At 41.4% G+C, this 8,952-nt stretch overlaps 1 long non-coding RNA gene across 1 annotated transcript in view; it reads left to right on the top strand.

Annotated features, from left to right (window-relative positions):
• Positions 1–235: 235 nt before the first annotated feature.
• Positions 236–8,952, top strand: part of LOC147718823 (uncharacterized) — a 135,844-nt gene continuing 127,127 nt past the window's right edge. The window contains exon 1 of the long non-coding RNA XR_015310008.1: positions 236–323. This is a non-coding gene — a long non-coding RNA (uncharacterized LOC147718823). The remainder of the gene's footprint in view (positions 324–8,952) is intronic.

Here is an 8,952-nt window from a genome sequence, read left to right as displayed (position 1 = left end):
TCCTCCTGACAGCCACACAATGAACAAACCAAACATGTTTGCTGCACAGGGGTGATCCAGACCCACTGAGGGGCCAATTAGCTGTGACTCTGAGGCACCCACAACTCGATGATAGGCTGCAGCCATGGCTGGAAGGATGAGCGACATTCTCATTGCTTTTTTGGGTTGTGCCCATCAGTGCAAGAGCTCCTCTGTCACCAGGCCCATAATCTCTCAACTCTCTTGTCTCTATGCAGTGCAATTCAAAGATCCTCGACAGCAGTCTTCGGCACCTGATGGCAGTGTTGATGAAGAGTAGGACTTGGAACTGACTTCACCACCAGGTATGAAGTGCTGATTTTCACCGATGGACCAATACGTGAATCCAGTTGCCTGACTGCAGGTTGTAAAAGGCTTCAATTGGGCTGGTGGGAAACTGAAAGGTAGACACTGTCAGGTAAGTGGAACTCAAATTAATGGTGGATGCAACCTCGGAGTCCCAGCAGCAACTGCCAGACACAGAACACAATAACATCAACACTCAAGATGGAATGGAGCTGTCCACAGCACGGGCTCAAGCGCGACACGAGCCAGGACAGATCCCAACATCCCAACAGAAACTTATGTTATTTCTGAGAATGCAAGCCATTTAGATATTGAATCGGTTGGATGCAATATTCTAAAGTGATTTTATAGAGAGGTGTAGATCAAGTAAAGCTGGGGATATGGGTGTGGGATGTGGTTAGGACAGTCTTAAAACTTTTCATGATAATTTCATGTGGATTCAGCTTAGCTTCTGGCTAGGAATAGACCTCTTTAACATAAGAGTTCAGTATATGTGTAAGAACTTGGGTTATTATTTGGGTGGGTGACTCCCCTTCTCAAGGAATAAGCGTAACCCTGGACAGTCCCATTCTTGAGATACAATATTATGATTTCAATATGTACTCTGGTTTCCTCAATACGGCAGCTACGTCTGCAACAGCGGAAAAGAGCCTATAGTTGCTAGTCACTCTGAGGATATGGTAATGTTAAATTATTAGATGGAGGTTTTGACCAGTCAAATGGTCTATGCTGACAAGTCGAATTGCAGTTTTTACAGTGCTACAGTTACATTCCAATGGTAGACCTGAAACCATGTTTGCACTGCCACTGTAGTGCATGGCACAATAGGTGCTGCATTCCACTAGTGGCATTTACCTTCCAGGCCCCGGGCTACATTTCGCACCATGTACTAGAAACTTATAGACACGTTTTATTTGCTAATTATGAGTATGCCAATTCAACCATGTTAAGGGAAGGAACACAGGCACTTCACCACTGGTGAGGAGGGTTAAAGTGCTCAAAGTTCTAAAGCTTGCAAAACTATAGGTTTCAGCCAGAGGTGAAAAATCCAGGGAGGTATGCAGAAAAGGCAACATTTTTACACAGGCCAACGCCCAGGCAAAAGCTAGTTCAGACTAGTCAATTCAATTCAAAGAGACATTTTTTTGATTGCTTTTTCAATCAATCATAAAAGTACATAAAACAATTCATTCATTACACATAATAAAAATGGAAGAAATATTATATACAGTACACTATAAAATTCAATGTTAAAAAGCTTTTTCACCAAAGCAATCGTACTTGTCTCAGAAATTACAGCATGATAGATTTCCTGCGGCTAAATACTTTTTAAGAAAACATTCCTATCCTCCAGACTCTATGTGCATCATCCAAGAGCTGTAACACAAAAAGAGCTGGGCGACATTGTCTCAGCCCCAGCTCCTTTAAGATTGGCACAATCCAAGCTTTCCTTAAGTTCCTATAAAGTCTACAGAATAAAAGGACATGTATAGTGGATTGTTCAGAGTAATTATCACAAGGACACAGTCCTAATACTCAAGACCAGTCGTTCATTTTTGGAAAGCTCACGAGCCTGTGGAAAATACTGCACCTAAATCTAGTTAATGAAAACCTATCATAGCCACCAGGTACAGCTATTAAATAGGATTGGATGCTAAAAGAAGATAAAATCAGTTGATTATGCTGGACAGTAGGCTTTAGAATCTCTGTTGACAATCTTACCGAATCCAAGAGCGAAAAGACCTCTTTTCTTAGTTCTTTTCTGTTAATCGATTGCATAGTTTTTGGTTCGTCATAAAATTCTAAATGACCCAGATCGGACATAAAATTTCTCATTAACTTCAGCCAGGGAATCTGTAAAGCTCCTTCAAGTTTCAGACTATCTGCTAAAATATCCTGTTTTAACTTTCTCTCAGGTTTTGTCCAAATCCTATGCCATAGGAGAATATGCTCAATTTTCTTTAAATCAGAAACATATGGGAAGCCCAACTCGGTATGGCAAACAAAAGAAGATAAACTGCTGGGAACAGCTAAAATGTATCTCAACCATTTTTTTCCCACAGTTTGCAGCAAATGCGTGTCAGCGAAACCCCACACCCCTGCTCCATACAAACCAGTAGAGATACATTTCGCTTTGTAAATCTGTATGAGCTCAAATGTTTGTTCTCCCCAATTTTCTTGAAAAATTATCAAGGGCCATTGTTGGTCTCGCAAATGCTAATTTATTTGCCATTATAGCCTATGTCCATGAATCACTACAGTCAAAAAAGTATTCCCAGATATGCAAATCTTTTTGTGTGCCCTATTTTCTGTCCTTCCACAAACATATCCCTACACTTAAGGCTCCCACGACCTCACCTCATATATGTTTTTGAGATGTTAACCCTAAGGTCCAAATGACCCATAAACTTACTAAAACTGTCTAAAACCCTTTGAAACCTAAGTGGGTGCTGGACATTAAAACCACATTGTCTGCTTAAAGGAGAGCTGGAATTGAACGTCCCGCTATTTTAGGAAAATCTTGGTTGTCCTTAAGCAACGCCTCACTTAAACCATTATTATAAAGATTTTTTAAAAAGGGGGCCAAGAAACATCCTTGCCTGACCTCCCTCCTAATTGGAAATGAGGCTGTGCAGTCTCCACTCCGGCCAAATCGGACTTTCGCCTTGGCGTCGCTATATAAGAGTCTAAGAAAGTGGATAATTTGCATGTCTCCACCGCTATGGACTCAAGGATAGACCCCTGCTCTCCATGTCTCAAAGAGTCGAAGCTAAAACAGTCTGCCTTTCTTCGCCCACGTATACTTCCCAACTAAAATAGCTATTTATTTATTTATTTATTTTACTTAGTGTTTTCTATAGCGAGAACATGACCCTACGTAGGGTATCAGAGCGCTTTACAGGAGCATTCCAACAATCCGACCCTTATAGATTACAAGACATTACTGATTTACAATATTACACTTCAGGAAAGCATATAAACATATATAACAGTCAACAGTTAAATTACCATAAAGCAGCTTAAACCATAAAACCACAAGGAAATGTATATACAAGCCCATATATGGTTAATGAACGGCTTGCGTGAACCTTGAAACAAACATGAGAGGTTTATAGACAGACATTTTGCTATATGGACTTATGGGAGAAATGTCCTCATATAAAACGATTTTGCTTCCTTTTTGAATGCTGAGATGGATGGAATTCTTCTAATGTTAGGGGGAAGTACGTTCCAAATTCTCGGTGCTGCCCTGGAGAACGCTCGGTCATAAGTTCTCCTTGCAAAAACGAGCCGGTTTCAGTAGTAGGTCAGCTTTGGTCCTGGAGAACCGGTTCCCTCCTGAAAGCGAGAGTTTCTGTGCAAGGTAGACTGGTGTTTTGTGGTGTATTGCTTTATGCGTGATGCATGCCAACTTGAATTGAATTCTTGCTTCGAAGGGCAGCCAGTTGAGTGCTTTCAAGTGAGGGGAAATATGGTCGTATTTTTGGATCCCGCTATAAGTCTTGTGGCTGCATTAAGACATGCTTTCAATGGGGCTGTTGAGATCTTGAGGAGCCCAGCCAAGGTAGTGCAACCATATTCGATCCTTGATATGACCAGTGCCTGAACTGCTGTTTTAAGGTCTGTTTTATTTAGGAATGGATTTAGTTTTCGCAAGTAGCTTAAGTGGAACCTGGCATTTTTTGCCATTGTGCTGATATGTGCTAACATGTTCAGGTTTTTGCCCAAAGTAATTCCCAGTGATTTAGTAGAGTTGACAATCTTCGGAGTACACTTTAGAGCAGTGATAAGGTTGGACCATTCTGCTATCTTTAGTTTGCTTTTCTGGGGTGTAATCAGTAGGAATTCGGTTTTCTGAGGATTTAGCTTCAGGTGGTTCTTGGTTAGCAATTGGAGGGTTCTCGTTAGTGCTTGGTTCATGGTCTTTATCTCTTCTGTCAATGCGACCTTGATGTACAGCTGAGTGTCATCAGCATACAAGCAATGTTCGCTTTTTGTAATATTTCCATGAGTGGTTCTACCAATTGATTGAAAAGCACCTGAGATATCGTTGACCCTTGCGGAACTCCGATTGTATTATTGGTTGGGCCTGAAAGGGTTTGGTTGACAATGAATTTTTGTGATCTATTCTCAAGAAAGGAGCTAAACCAATTAAGGACTGTACCCTCTAGTCCCATTCTGTTTTTCAACCGATCTAGTATTTTGGCATGGTTCACCATGTCGAAAGTTGACAACAGGTCCAACAGGATTAAGAGGAATATTTTGTTGTGATCGAGAGCCAGTAATGCGTCATCTACGATGTGCAGAATTGCAGTTTCTAGGCTATGGCTTGGACGGAAACCAGATTGACAATCATTCAACAGATTGAAGTCAGAAATTTGCAGACTCAGTTGTTGTTGGACACATGTTTCCAGTACTTTGGCTAACATGGGAATGTTAGTTACAGGTCTGAAATTGTTTGGATCAGATGGGTTCTCTGTTGTTTTTTTAAGGAGAGGAATGACTTGCCCTGTTTTTCGGCAGGCCGGTATTTGGCCTTGTGATAATGAGGCATTTATGACCTTAGCCCAAGACGGGATTAGCAGGTGGTTTATCGAAGACCAGCACTTTGCCGGTAGGGGATCGTTATAGTGGTTGTTAGGTTTAATGGTCAACATGATCTTTGAAATGTCTAATTCACTGACCGATTTAAATCCTGACCATCGGGCATTGTTTTTGGGTTTGACTAATTCTTGTTGATCCAGTACTTCATCGAACGTACCGTTTTCACTTTCAATGTCTTCAGCTACTTTTTTGAGCTCCCCTCCAATGAGTTAGCTTTGTCTGTAAAGAAGACCGAGAAATCTTCACTATTTAGGCTTGTTTTAGTGATGACTGGTGCCAATTTGGCTGATTTATTCAATTGTTCTTTTAGTAGATTGAATAGTTTCCTAGGTATATTTACTGCATTAGCATTATCCAATTCTTTCCTGAAGAAGTCTTTTTTAGATTTAATAATACTTTTATTATAAGCTTTCCTGAATTGTCTCAGTTGGATTAGATGGGGCGAAGCAGGGTGTTGTCACCATTTACGTTTTGAAAGTCTCAGTGACCTTCTTTCTTCATTAAGGGCACCATTGACCCACAGGTTTTTTTCTTTGTCAGAGATCCTTTTCAGTTTTATAGGGGCTATGTCCTCGATAATGCTTGACATTGACTTGTTATGTGAGGTCACTGACATCAACCATGCTCTTGGGTGGCTGCAAATCTATTTCACAGCGCGCTGCTATGTTTCCCATATTAATTCCTCTGGTGTCCCTGGTCCATTTTTTGGGTTTAATAGATTGTGAAGACGATTTGGTTTTTCTGAGGGGAATTTTGAATGTAATTATGTGGTGATCAGACCAATCGCAGGGTGTGATTGCAATATTCTCGAATGTTTTCTCTTTAGCTATGATCCAATCAAAGGTGGAGCCTTTGGAGTGGGTGGGGAGATGACATACTTAGACTAATAATTGCTCTTCCAGGAAGGTTTTAAAGAGGGTGATTTGACTGTCACCCTAATCCTCCCAATGAATATTGAAGTCTCCTAAGAAGATATCGTTAGACTGCAGATTCGAGTTGGTAGTAATGATTTCTATCATCTGGTCGATGAACTTGGTTTTGTACCAGGGGGGTGGTAGAGTGCATGGAGTTTACAGTTTTGGTTATCTGCTGATCTTAAAGACATGCCCAGATATTCACAAGACTCTAAAGGGTCAGCCTGTATTTTTGTGATAGAGATGTCTGATCTGTGTATACAAGCGATGTCTCCACCCATTCTGTCATTTCTGTCCTGCCTCATAATCTGGTAGTTTGGGGGGACTAACAGGTCTAAGCATGGCTAAGACGAGTCAGAAAGCCATGTTTCAGTTAGAATGATTACATCAATTTCATGGTTTAGCATGAGGTCGGCTATGTCAGACACGTGTTTATTTGCTGAACGACAGTTGAGTAGAATGCAGCGAATGTGTTTCTGAGCATTGATCATTGGCGAACAAACTTTTCAGGCATTAATGACACATTCTTTAGGTTGTTGTCATTAAGCCTTCTATTGTTAGACTGAGAAGTTCTGCCAGCATTCGTTATGATTGTTTGGATATAGGTTTCGCCAATCTTAGTTTGAGAGGTCGGAGTAGGTTCATATGTAGACAGAATGGATAATATCTCACTATCTGTCAGATAGTTGAGTTGCGTACGTGGGTGGTAAATTCTGTTTGATGCCTCCATTGAGGAGGATTGGTGTTGGGTTTCAAGGGAGGAAGACTGCAGAACCTCCATTTTTGCAAGCCATTTTTCAGATCGGCACAGCAGGTTTTTCATATCTCTAATAGCGGAGAGCATGGCTTTATAAGTCTTGCTAGATTGCGAGCTGAGATTTATAAAATCCCTATTTGTTTGTGGGGTTCTGGTCTTTCCTGGGTCTAATCTATGATGTATACTAGTGGGCTGTTGTGTGGGTGTTACTATTGGAAGGCTAGCTTTGAATATCTCTGCAGGATCTGAGCGTGTTTTTTTGTGCCTAGAAACAGATCTGCAATTCCCTGTGATGTTCACATGCGTGCCACTCCCGTTATCTTGTTGGACTTGTAAATTTTCCAACCTGCTGACTGTTCCCAATAACCGGTCAAGATCAGTGTTAGGGGTAGGATGGGAACTAGAATTGAAAGGTGAGGAAACTAATGATCGCTGTGTGTTGAAGCCCCTGTCTTCTGTTAAACTGGATACATGATTCAATTGTTGGTGTTCATCGTTCGATGAAATGCCTTTAAATGTTCCGTCTGTTGGGATTCTATAGCCCTGGCGGTTTCAGTTTCACTATCACTCAAAAATTGACTTCCTGAAGGTACCATTTGGGGCTCAGTATTGGGGTTTGTGCAAACTAGCGCACTAGCGCTACCATTTGCAGTAGCCTGCAAATTACTGGTTTCCTGATACAAAGGTTGGGGTTCCTCATTGGTGTTAATGCAATCTTTCGATATAACTCGATTAGGCTGTTGGGAATCACTCTCCCAGCTAATTTCAAACATAGGCGGTTAGTTCCCTTGTGGGACGATGGCTTGAGAATTCATGTTTGGATGTTTTTTTCTTGAGGTGGAGCTGCTAAGGACGTGGTTTTTTAATATTGAAAAGAATTTGTCAAAACGTTCCAGATCTTTATTGGCAGCTTGAATGAGAAATGTGCCATTTTTATAGCACGTTATATTTAATGTTGCCCTCAGCTTTCTAGACGGAGGAATGGCAAATTAGTTCAATAGGTAATGTTTTTTGATTCCTGCATTTTCAGTGAGTTATGTAGTGTGTTTCTCCATTTGGCCATTTTAGTAGTAAAGAAAATAAAGTTGTTAATAATCGCAACTTTTTAAGTTGAAAGATGGACCTTGTAATAGAGTTTCTGAATTAATTTGGAGAAAGTTTTGTTTAAAAGATTTGGAGGCATTTTTAGTAATATTGGGAGGGTAAATTATTGAGTATGAATTTGTTCCTTCCGGTTTTAGATGGTGCCCTGACATGTTTTAGATTAAAGAATTCGAACCTTATTTTACTGAAATGCTTCTGTAGGTAATGACAATTTCCCTAGATTCTTTGGCGGAAATCCGAGCCAGTGAGTGTCTGTAGTATAGTTTAAGACACATGCTAGCAAGCTCAAGAATCAGACTTACTGAGGCCTAGCATCTAAACAAAGATACACAACGTAGCAATGTTTTGCACATTTTCTCAACTTCACTAATAAGAAAAAAAAAGTTTCATTTATTAGCAGTGCTCTGCCCCACCAAGATGGCTGCCAGGGTAGCATCAGACTGGGGTGAAGTCCCATGTCTCTGTTAGTGGATCAGATTCCCTGAAAAACTTAGTCCTCTGTTAATTTCTACTCATCCCTCTATGTGATGTAGTCCTCTGTTAACTTCTATACACGAGACACACTGTTGAAGACCTGATACTTTCTTCGTGCACAAGTCCTATCTCTATTTTCCTTCTACGCCATTTTGCACAGAGCCTGCATTAATTTCAATCTAAACAAATAGTCAGCTCCCCAAAATGCTGGCTGCACTTCTTGTATCAGGAAACTTACAACACGATTGTGGGCCAGCCTGTGTGCATTTAGCCCAGAGGGGTGACAAAGTTACTCAAAATCAGGGGGACGATTTTTTACACATCCTGGAGACAGTACCTAGTAACCAAGTAGAACCTGTGTTGAGAGGTCCCTCTGTGCCTCCCTAGTTCACAGCCATCCCAAGCCATAGCCTCAGAACAACCCAGCCAGACTAGCCGCTCTTCTTGGATAAGTTAAATTGCCTCTTTCCTACACCAGTCCCAAATAGACAAAAATAGCGCCTCACCACTCCCAGGAAGGTACAGCAGAGTGCCTCACCGTCTAACCTGTATTTGATGGACGTCTCTCATCAAGCCCTCTGCATCTGTGCTGCTCATGCTGCAGCCTCCTGCTCCACAGATCGACCCTACCCCACTCCTGCCGTGTCAACGTTGCCCTGCTTTCACTAGCGAGGGACCCTTAGGGAGAAGGGGCGATGCAGCCACGAGACATGCTCTTGCTCCTGCAAGGTCTTAGGCTCTTTGTGCTTCCTTCTGCCTCACCCGGTCTAGCAT

Source organism: Lissotriton vulgaris, chromosome 4_1, assembly GCF_964263255.1.
Source record: "Lissotriton vulgaris chromosome 4_1, aLisVul1.2, whole genome shotgun sequence".
Classification (NCBI taxonomy): Eukaryota; Metazoa; Chordata; class Amphibia; order Caudata; family Salamandridae; genus Lissotriton; species Lissotriton vulgaris.
This window is presented reverse-complemented; position numbering and strand designations above follow the sequence as displayed.